A 12,356-nucleotide genomic window follows, 5' to 3' on the forward strand; every position below is an offset into this window, starting at 1 on the left:
AGGCGGATGGAAAAGACCGACATCTGTCAGCGGAGAAGAGGAGCAGGGCTGCTGTCAAGCTCTCAGGTTCCGTAACCGTCTACCAAACTGCAGCCTACTGCAGCTGTTTCATATTCCACTGTAGCCCATTTCACTGTCAATATGCAACTGCTGCAGTAGTTTGAAGGCAACCTGTCTAGGAATTGTTTTTTATGGGGAGGCAGTAGGAATATTGTAGATCTAATGAGTATTAATATTGCTATTTGGCTGGTTAAAGTTTTTTATTTATTAGTGTGTTTATGGTCTTTGACAATAACAGTATAAAAGCATACATGTAGTGAATGCATATTTCATGAATCTGCCACAGCTGCATGGTCTTACTGACAACCTCAACAAGCTAAATTGAGAAATTAGCCAAATGATTAGTTTTGCCTCAGCAAAGGCCACATTATGACGCGGCTTGAAACCGTTACAAATCACACATTTGTTCTGGTAAATCCACTTCTAAACATAATGATATAACTCAACTTTAATAATTGCAGTGTGTTTTGGGGGTTAAATCTTTTCTACAACATTTAAGGTCATTCTAAAGTGTGTTATTTTTGTATTGAAATGAGTGTAGATATGAGGTGTATGTGACTCCCAGCAGATGGTGGCCTGTCACCCACACAGTTTTGACAGGCGGCAGCAGACCTGTGTCTCATCTGTGTGTCCACACTTCCATATCACATCCCTGACAAATGTCTGCATAAAGACAGAGTCGGGATTCTCGCTGTTTATGCAAACGTGGGAACAGGAATCCTGTGAGTCTGACTGAGCAGAAATATGATTTATTGTTGGTGATTATGATGAAAGCCCAGTGCTGATGATGATCCACTTCTGAGGCAGCTCTCTTCATGCAGAAGGCAGAGCTGAAGTTACTTGACTGCCATAAAGTAAACAATAAGCTGTGTCCCGATATGGAGCTTTTCTAGCACTCTGGCATCGGCCCTTCTCCTCACACTGTGTGCTCCTGAAATTTCTGCTCTCCAATTTCTCCTCTGCTCTCTGACATTTTGTGCAGTAACCCTTTTGAGCGATGAAATGATCCCTGCCTCACAGGTATGACGATCTTAGTCTTACAACTTGGAACATAGGGAATCAAAAGCTCAGTGATTTAACAGAGTTTAAGCCTTAAAAGTTATTAAAATAATGTTAAAATCAATCCTGAATCCTTCAACTGGCAACCAGTGAATGGAAGCAAGAATTAAGGTGATATGGGACCTGCGAGTATTAGGAGCATTCTGCAGTAGCTGAAGCCGAGCCACTGAGTATTGACTAAAGTATGTTAACAGTGCATTACAATAGTCCAAACGTAAAAAGACAAAGGCATGAAGCAGGATTTAATGGGATTATTGTCATCTGCTTTGCAGTTTGAAAATCGTATTATTATTTAATACAGCTAAGAATTGAACAAGCACCACCTTTTAAATAACTTTAGATGTGTAATCATTTGGGATGCAGCCAGGAGTAAGGATAACAGTTAATAATCTGGGGTATGCAAGGCCCGATGGCACCCATAACCTCTTCCAAGAGTGAATCAGGTAATAAGACAAGAAGACTTGAAGAGGAAAGCAGGTGAGACAGTGTTATGAGCTCAGGAAGATACATTTGCTAAAAATGGTGAAGTGGCTCAGGACAGGCAGGATCATCTGAAATATCTGCAACATTAGTTCTATTAGTAAATGCAATGTTGGACCTAGTGTCAGTAACTTTTTGCTCAGGCTGGGCAATATGTAGAAAATCAAGCATCACAATATTTATGACCAAATAGCTCATCATCAGCCTTGTGTCAAGCTTGCAGGAACGCCGCCCTGCTATACCCACTGAACTGAATCTGGTATAAAATGACAACATTTTAGGGATACCTGCAGAGCGAGTCACGCTGCCTTGATGGTTGGGGAAAATAATGATGATGTACTGGATGTCAGAAAAAAAGTTCTCCCTCGGGGAGTTGAAAAAACAAGGATTGAGGATTAAAAATAACAAAATAGAAATCATTTCTCTGTGTCATGCAGATTCTGTGCTAACTTTTTGTTTTGTTTGTTTTTTGTCTAACTTTGGACCCTTGACTGCTGATGTCTTCTGACTTTCTGCCTCTGATATAATGGTGAGTAACATTACAGAACTATTCTGACCCTCTCTTAGACCCTAATGTCTAAGAGAACAAGTCTGTTCCAAAACAATGGAATGTTAAAATGAAAGTAAACATAACCTAAAGAGCAGAACGAGACATGACAATATTCTACACAACATGACTGAACTCTGCATACAATTATTGCACTATCCTATATCCTATTGATTTGGGTGACACTCACTACCCTAAAGGCAACATGTGTGCAATGTAGTGCAATTCCCACACACAACCTTGTAATAACAATACTGTATTTGTGCCATGTTGATTCAACTCTGTGGTCACTGTTTAGGTGGCACTATAGTTTCTTGTGTTTTATTGGTTTCAGTTACAGTGCAGTGTTTATGATGGATTATTGTACCTTTGCGAAGGTACTAGGGCTATTGTGTTGGATTGTATCGTACTGTGTAAGTGTTGTTTCTTAGTAGCACCATGGATGCCTGTTGGACTGGAGACATTCTGAGATCACTGCTGTAGATAACTGCAAGAATTTCAGCTGCTGTTCAAGATCAACTTGCAGCATGGCGCCCCCAGTGAATCAATGTGTAGGAAAAAGATTTCAAAATGACCTCAATGATCACCGAAAAAGTTGGAAATGAATATAAAAATGATGAGTCTGCTAGGTGTCTAAGAGACCGGAAAGAGATGAGGACCAGAAATAACGGCTATAACAACTCAAGATATGGAGTTGTGGTGTGAGAACAGCTAATGTTGCGTTCACATCACAATATGTAAAGTTTGCTATCACATGTCAGCTCTAACAAAACTAGTATTAGTCATGCAATACTGGTCAGAGTATTGGTATTTATCCATAACAGGGACTGATGTTCAAGTATTAGCTTATATCAGTTGCCTTATATAAGTCCACAATATGTTTTACATCATTGGTGATCTTCTGGCAGGATCTGGAAACGAGGGTAGTGATGCCATGAGTAGTACAGGACTATTCCATCCGATGGAGTTCAGACTGACAGAGGCAGAACCGTTTTAAAGTTTGACAGCAATGACATGATTGGCGCAGGGAGATCGTGGCTAAATCTGACTGGTTTAACTTGAAAGATTCAGCCTGCTGTCAGCTGAGTGAGTAGAATGAGAGCATTAAGTAGCATAAAGTCCTGACTGAACTTCTGCTAAGCTTCATATGCTGGAGGAAGGACACAAATGTGTAGATCACATTCAGTGATATATGGTTGACTATCATAACACCTAATATCTAGAGACTGAGTGAAACTTCTAACCGCATAATAGAGCTCACCATCACTGGTTGGACAACCTTTAAGCTGCCATCGTGGTTACATGCAGGGCAGCCTGCCCAGAAAAAGCTAAATATGCAGTTCATTAGTTGTACATAAGTGAATAAACCTAGGACAAGATATAGATCATTTGTAAAGCCTTCTTTTTCTTTGTAGAGTAGAGCAATGCAGCCACCCTCTGAGGTTCTGGCTGCTGTGTGTCATCCAGTGGAGAATGAGGGGTGAGAAGGTCTGGTGCTGCCCAAGTAGATCCACTCTCCTGATTCATTCCAGCTGATCCTGCATAAACACATGTGCATTCATCATGACACTGACAAGGCGTGAAGTGTTTGTACACTTTATCTGGAAAAACACTGTTGGGCTGAAACGGTAGATACAAATATGACTCGTAAACGATGGAGCTGGAAAATATAACACATTTTCATTTTGTCCTGCAGAGTTGCCTGTCGATTTGTTACAAATATTGGTGCGTTGCGTCCCCTTAATAAAATAACAACATCAGCAATTGATTTACCAGTATTTATGGCTGGAGTGCTCTGGAGCCAAAGTAAACCGTATTGATAACGGCAGCGGAATAAGCCTCGTATCACGCTGGCAGATGCCTCGTGGTTAACGTGGTAAAAAGAATGGTTAGGTTTCGGCAACAAAACTAATTGGTTGATGTTAGAAAAAAGATCATGATTCATCAACGTCACATAACAACCGTAAAAACATAACTACCGTGCATAAATAACAACTGACCTCTCTTACGTAGCCCTAATAAAACATGTTTAATCCTGCATTAATCTATCAAATGTTAATTAAATTTCATGGTACGAATTTAGTAAGAAATGTACAAGCAAGTAGCTCTCTTAAGCCGTGTTTCCATCAACAAGTTTCTGGTCATTTTAGTCCCAGGATTACTTTTCAATGAACTAAAAGGTTCTTTCAGCTCATTGTTGTGTGTGTTTCTAAAGACTGGAGGCTGAGGAGGGCTGCTGGGGAACCCAGAGGTAAACACACTCTGCAGCCTGCAGGTCAGCGTGCCCGCCCGTTTCATCTACAGATCACGTTGAAAACAAAATAAAGCTACGTTCTGTCTCACTGGGATGATCGTTTTACTGCTGCAGAGTATTTACTGATGCACGTTGGATGTGATAAATGAAATGCAGAGGAGAGTCTGTGATGGTTATGTATTTGTGCTTTAGAACGTAGCCGCCGTGAAACAATTAGAAGGTCAGATAACTTTTTGACATCAAAGCCTGACTTTAATTTGACTGTGATCAAACAAAGAGAAATGCTCTCCCCTCGACCTGAAATGGTCTTAAATCGATAGACTACTTTCTTGTTTTATGGATGAAGCCGTTTATGAGTTGAAGCAGCAGCGTTGTGTGTGTTTGACCAAGTACTGAAGACCCCAACCGCAAGAGTGCCTGTACTTTCAGAAGGTTCTACCCTCGGACCAGAACCTTTATGGGGGGTAAAATGGCCCAGGAACTTTATTTAGACCCTGATTCCTGCTGTCGAAACGCTGCAATTCAGTTCCTAGTTCCTGGGGAAAGTTACTGCAGTTGAAAAGCGGCTTTAGTTACTTTCTATACATCTGGTGTGGGCTCGTTTTTGAAGTGCTCTCAGCTAAAAGTTTAGTGATTTGAGGGACCTTAGCGAACCCAAGCATGTGACCTCCCTCATGTCTTCTTCTCACCCGTTTCCTAGTTGAGGATGTTATCTGTACTGAGGTTATTGTTATAAATAGATGCAATCATTTTATCTTCATTGTTCCTCTGCATCTGTGACATAAACTGCTCCGAGACGAGCCTGTGATGGGAACTTAACACATTTTCTTAAGCTTATGTTGACGGAATTGTATTCATTTCATGCCACTTCATTCTTTTACTGCATTATATTTCAGATGGAAATATTGTACTTTTTGCTACAGTGACTGTGTACTGTGCTGTAGTTGGTTAGTTTCTTAGCAGAGTCAGATTTGAAGAAATCAATGAATGAAATACGATGCATCGTTCTTGAATAAATAAGCCATCTGTATCAGAATCAGAATCAGCTTTATTGGCATGTATGCGTATGCAGGAATTTGACGGTTTTTCCGTTGCTCTCAACGTACATACACGGAATATACAAATAAACAACAACAAAAAAACAAGGACAACAAAGTAGAACAGTGGTAAGCATACAAATGTAACTACAAATATAAATATATATCCAAAAGTATATATATGACCATAAAATACAACAATAACAATGAAATGGAGGTAATAGTGCAGAATGACTGATTACGTGTTCATCAGAGTGACGGCCAGTGGAAAGAAGCTCTTCTGGTATCTGGTGGCTCTGTAGCTACCAGAGGGGAGGAGTTGGAGCAGCTTGTGTCTGGGGTGTGAAGGGTCTGCAGTGATCTTTCCTGACTCTGAGGTGTCCTTGTATCCAAAGTAGTTCAAACTGGTTCCATCTCCACTACTGCTACAAAATGAAAATGCTGCTTATAATGCTGTTTTGATGATCCAGGTGTTCCTTATGTATATTTCTATAATTCAGCTTTAGTTATTCACGCCCCCCCCCCCCAGCTCCTCTCTGTTTCTATGCAGTGTGGTGACTTTTCCTTTAATAGAGCACAGCCTCTGTTAGTTTGTCCAGCAGACAGCAGCAGAGAGCAGAGCAGCAGAAATGGATGAACAGGTGGTCCCTGACTCAGGATGGATTATCATCATCAAATGTCTACATGCTGATCCAGTATTGGCATGGAGAGAAGAGAGCCGAGTATTTACTCACATCCAGCCTTCAGGCAGATGTAATCAACCACAGCCATAATGGAGACTGTACAAACCAGCCCACTGAGGAGAAGACCGTGTTGCTATAACATCTGGTGTGCAGACAGGTGTTACACACATCAATCACAGCAATAATCTATCAAAAGATCTAAAAGATACACAAATATAACACGTCAAAAATACAAATGAATAGAAATATGATAAAGTGAAATATATAAAAAATACTGAGGATTATAAAAATACGATATGTGTAAAAAAAAAAAGACATATAACAGCAGATCAGGTCAAAGCTGCTACACTGGCAAGCAGCAAGAAATGAAGCCAAAAGCTCGACTCACAGACACAAAGTAGAACACTTGTGATCTGATCACCCAAGATGCATTTTTAAAACTCTGTATTTATTGATTTTATTCATTTACACATACACACACACACACACACACACACACACACACACACACACACACACACACACACAAAACACACATACACACACATATATCACATATATATATATATATATATATATATCACGTACATACATATCTGAAACGTCCCCCAAATTGATCAGGTGGCAGTGTATAACATGATAAATGAACAATTATCACTTGAAAATAAATAGCTAAAGACAAAAAGGGTATTGGAGAAGAGGTCATTTGAGAGCTACATTGTATCACCGAAGTCTAGAATCGTCCTCACATTCCAACAAGCAATGCTGTACCTGCATGAATATTGCACTTGTAGCTTATCTGGAATATTAAAATCAAATTAAATTCACATCACAGGGGTGATTCTCACTATCCAATTTTATATACGGTATATTGTGTGTTTATGATTTGTCTATGTGCCATTATACGCTATATATATATATGGGTATAATATAACGTATATTATACTGTACCCCATTCATCTACCAAGATGTCCTCTTGTCCTCTCCTCTCCTCGAGACAACATCTCCAGTGTGGGCATGAGACCGTTTCACTGAATTCTTTAGACAGAATAAAACTTGTAAAAAGTGTTTGTAGCACGTCATACTTCACTTTCAACTCGTTAAATTACATGAAATTGTTGTTCTTATAGAGATATAGTAGTTAAACTGCCCTTATTTCACCATGTTTTAAATCCCATGCGTTTTTTAGCCAGCCTGTTCAATGCCCCAAATTGCTTTTATACGACTTGATCTCTTATCTCTAACGTAACCTGCTGTCTGGTACAGGACTCAGGTGCTACCTGTTAGTAGTACATCATCTATGGGTATTGCATTTTGAGTGGAAGTGTTGTGAATTGGTGACTTTATGTCAGCTTCCTGAGTCTAATGTAGAGAACCATGTGCAGTGTGTTGCACAAAGTGCCATGTTGAATTGCAAAATTGGGTGCAAAGCAGAAAATGTGTTGGGAGTTTTGTCCTCTGTTTTGATAATTGTGTCATATTAGCAATTGAAAAAAACTGCAAATAAGGATGTCTCTCTACCTATAGTACATTCATGCTGCTGTTTGAACGCGGCCCTCCACCTCCCCATCACCGCCCAGTCCTCTCAGCTTCATCATCTTATCAGCCTCATCAGCCACCACCAGTGTCTGGACTCCACGGGGGGTTTATCTTCTGCTGCTCAGGGCACACGCCCCTCCATTACAAATCTCCCTGTAGAGTCCAAGCACCACAAACTCTGTCAAGACTTTATCATCACATGTCAACTGTTTATAATGAACAAGTATCTTTCCTTCATTCACTTGTCTTTCCTGATTGAACTGTGATGCACTGGGATAATCGTTCACAGAGGCCTGTCTGAGAACAGTACTAAAGACAGCATGGTTTTGTGTAAAATACATCAATGTGTTTTTGCTGCTTTGAAAGACTAATTCAAACGGTGCATGTGTGAATCATTTTGTTCAAAAACACCATTTTGGAAAAGGATTGTGAAGTTTTATTTTGACATCAAAGTAAGATGTTTATGTCCAAGCTGTATCTTATTTGGTTTGGCTGTAGAGTTTTCAAACAATCAGCCAAGTTCCACAACAAGTTTGTAAGCAATCGCAAAAAACAGCATAGTCTAACGTCCACACTATTACGTTTCCATTTGAAAACGCATATGTTTTGCTACGTTTACACTGAGTGTCCACACTACGCCGGCGTTTTCGAGCACCGAAAACGGAGGAGTTTGAAAACGCTCCCGAGGACGGATGAGTTCGCAAACACCGGAGTTGCTTTGTCGTGTGGACGGTCGAAAACGGATAAGTTTGGAAACGATGACGCCCACACCCGCGTTCGGTACTTGATTGGTTCTTAGCAGTCACGACGTGTCCTTCCCTGATTGGTCACACCCCTATCACGTGACCCTTACCCGGAAGATCACAAACAACAACATTGATTACCGATCGACTACCAGGTTAATTTAACATGGACAACTGATTACAGGTGTTGCTGACCTTGTTGTCTTTACTAGCAGCTGTTGTCCAGTTAAAGTCTGCATTATTACGGAGGAAGCAGCTGTTATTGGAGCGGTTAGTGAGCGGCGTGACCAGCGGCGTCATCAGACCTACGGAGCGGACGTCTGAAGTCACGGTTAGCGGCTTTAGGGAGGGTGATGGACACAAAGCGGAGGACTTTCTTTTCTTATTAATGCTTGTTTTGTTCTGCACATCTATTGTGAAGTCTGCAGATAAAATGTAAAGGAACAAAAGCAGTAATTGCTCTCCAGTAGGACAGAGACTTTAGTCACCAGCAGAGCTACGAGTGAGAACAGACAACAATGAAACGGAACCAAGGAAACGAGTGAGAGACGTGTGTTGACCACATTTATGGACCATAATCTAGTAAACCTTTATGTGTAAGTGTTGATTTTAAAGTAAATTTGAAGTGAAAGAGAGAGATAGAGCAAGACCCACAGCACTGTAACTAAGTCTGAAAAATAAAAGTTCTAAAACTTTCCATGAAATGTGTCTATTTGAGTTCATAGAGAAAGATTTTAGAGAAGATCTTAAGTATCAAACACGACCTTTCATTATTAAAGACTACTTTATTACTCTGTCGTATTTTTTTTAACGAAGCAACCAATCTACTTCCTGTTTACATCGACACCCTCCCGCATGCGTGCACGTGAATAGTCACGTGATATTCGTTTTCAGCCCTTTTAGTCTGGACGGAGATCATCTCGAAAACGATGCTGAAACGCCGTGTGGACGGAGTAGTGTGGACATGGCCTTAGATCTCTGGGAATGCAAATGTCATTATCACAAGAAGCATGACCCTGAGCCTCCATGTTTACAGTGAACCTTAAACGCATCAGCAGGCTGGGTATTAACATGGTGTTGAAAGCAGGCTGGTGACTATTGTGCTGGCACAGAGGTAATTGAGTGGAAGTGGAGGGAGGTAATTAAAGAGCACATGCTCAGCTGGAGGCCACAAAGCACACATGTCAATAGAAGAGGGAGGGAGTGCAGAAGCCTCTGGAACACTGTTTTGTTCACACACAGGGAAATGTGATTTACATCACACTCATGGTGTGATGTCCCACCTGCAGCACAGCAGAGGAATCAGACATGAAGTAAAAGATACTGCAGAGATGAGCAGAGCTGGAGGGATGTGGACCCAGGAAGTCGTATTCCGCCCAAGCTCCTGACCAGCTGCTGGTCCATAAACAGCTTATGCTTTTCCTGGGGCCTTACGTACACAACTCAGTGGCGGGCCGTGCATTTTATACCTGGGCCTTCAGTGCTGTCCTGCAGCTGAAACACCACCTAATAACCTCATTATGACGCCACAGCTACGGTTATTTGTTTCTAGGGGTGTAACAATAGACGTATTCATATTAAACCGTTCGGTACGAGGCTTACCAACCGAACAATACGTTTGAATAATACTAGTGCATTTGGAAAATGCAGAAGCTTAAATTGTAGGAAATATAATGCTTTCTGCACTCATGTAGGAGACAACGGGCTGTGTGACCTCTGAACCGGAACAAAAAAAACAAAAACAAAAAACAGCTGAGGCACCGCAGGTGTTCTGGGAGGCTACGCTAAACTAGCTTAACGGGAAAACAACAGCAGCCACACGCATTCTGCTACACACTCAAGGGCCATTCAGATATTAGATGTAAAAAAACAAACACAGTTGACTTACCGAATACTGTTCACTTAAAGACAAACTCCATCCTCCTTTCTTTGTTGACAAAGAGTTAAATCCCAACTCACAAATCAGTTTCCCCTCCTTCAGCCATTGAGTGTTAAAAAAACAAAGCTAGGTAAAAAAATAAAAAATCTACACCAAGCTAAATGCAAAAAAATGTCATAATTTCTTCCATATCTTTCAATTTGAACTCTTACTACTCGGACTAAGCTCTGCTGGCTAGTTAGGTTTAATTTCACGATAGTCACGTGCTCGCCCACTGACCAATCACAGCACACGCTGCACCTCACTGCAGAGCTGCACCTGAAAACTGAGCTGCACGTAATGATGACGTACTTGTAGGCCAGCTAGCAGACTCTGACACGTCAAAGAATACGCCCAACATGTCAAACTAAAGATCTGATTGGTTGAACACTATGACAATCAACAATATCGCCCCCCTTTCACTTAAAGTGCACATGGATTCACTTGTGAGTCTGCAGGCCTCGGGCCTCTCTTCTTACCTAGAGACACAGAGGTCAGAATCAGAATCAGAACCGTTTATTGCCATGTTATGTTGAACATACAAGGAATTTGACATGACGGGGGGTGCATAACATTGAACAACAATCAACAACAATCAACAGTGCAAAGTAGAAACATATTAAAATTTACAGAAAAATATAAAATAAAGTAAAATACAAAATAAAGTGAAATATAAAATAAAGTGAAATATAAAATAAAGTGCACAAATGAACAGATAACAGGACTATAAACAAGTGAGATGTAAGTGTAGTGTAAAAGTGTCGAGTGTAATAGAAGGGATGCAGGGGAGTGACCGGTAGGAAATTGTCCTGGGGATGACGGAGTCAGTGGGGGTCCCTGGCTCTGTTAATGAGCCCGACTGCAGAAGGGAAGAAACTGATTGGATAAAAGCTCTACTTAAAACAAGCTGCACTGGAAGCAGAGCAACTGAGGAAGACAGTAGCTGTGCAATGACAAAATAAGATAATGGGATTTTTTTTTAAATAAATTATAATACATGTAGTTTATTAAAAAAAAAGATTAAATTATAAAATAGCTATGACATTGTGATTCTGTTTAGGCCAGCAGAGAAGGCCTTGCTGGTCCTGACGGCCCACCACTGGCACAACTAAAGGGGTCAGTGGGCCCACAGCTCCTTTTGGCCATGTACTGAGGTTAGTTATTACTATAGTTATCAACCATAGACATCTCTGGATCAAGAGTAATTATGTCAAGAACTTGCACTCCAACAACACATAATAATAATAATAATAATAATAATAATATTATATAATTTGCAGCACAACATGAGTTCAGATGTGGTGAAAAGGTTCAGACGTAATTTATGCTTGAAATGTATTGTCTCCAAACTGGTAGCCATCAGGAAGGGACGGGGGACATGTCTCTCTGCTCCTCTCTAGCTGTCACTTCACCTCAGCAGACGGTCTGGCTCAGCACCTGCTCATACTGGGGGAGGGAGAGGCTGCTATTTATAGTGAAGGGGGAGGGGCTGCGAGTGCAAAGGGGGGCCTTTTGTGTAGTGATGGGGGAAGGACAGTCTGTATGAATGAGTGAGGAGATGTGACTGTACAGACTGCTGATGCAGGGAGCGCTATGCTCACCACACAAAGGCCCTCAAAGTGGCTTAGATACGGCAATTATAAGGAGAGTCGCGTCATATGTCTTTGTACTCATGCTGTTGGTTTCTCTTGTGCAGAACGAGTAGGCATGGTGCTGCTGATTTGAGTGTTAAGTTTTTCATTTTTGTCAAAGATGGAAGTCTTTACTCAAATACTGCCACCCGTTTTTAAATTGTTTCATTCAGCTGCTACTTTCATTTTTTATTTATTGATAAGGAATAAAACAAGCGCTCCTCAATACACTGTTCAAATACCGCAGCTTGGTCAGTGGCCCTAAGCTTCAAACAATGACCCTCTACGTAACCTAGGGTCAGTTTTAGACGTGTCGGGGTGGCGTGTCAAAATAGATAGACAGATAGATGGATGGATAGATAGATAGATAGATAGATAGATAGATAGATAGATAGATGGATGGAT

At 40.9% G+C, this 12,356-nt stretch overlaps 1 protein-coding gene across 2 annotated transcripts in view; it reads left to right on the forward strand.

Moving 5' to 3' along the window:
- The window catches only part of LOC116396618 (protein 4.1-like), an 86,722-nt gene continuing 74,366 nt past the window's right edge, over positions 1-12,356 (forward strand). The window contains exon 1 of one of the 2 annotated variants that reach the window (XM_031871350.1): positions 1-66. The gene's annotated coding sequence lies outside the window, so the exon portion shown is untranslated. Of the gene's footprint in view, positions 67-92; positions 2,129-12,356 lie in introns of those variants that run through there. The other variant, XM_031871342.1, reaches the window with a different exon arrangement.

Source organism: Anarrhichthys ocellatus, unplaced genomic scaffold (assembly GCF_004355925.1).
Source record: "Anarrhichthys ocellatus isolate YVR2014 unplaced genomic scaffold, GSC_Weel_1.0 scaffold57, whole genome shotgun sequence".
NCBI classification, from domain to species: domain Eukaryota; kingdom Metazoa; phylum Chordata; class Actinopteri; order Perciformes; family Anarhichadidae; genus Anarrhichthys; species Anarrhichthys ocellatus.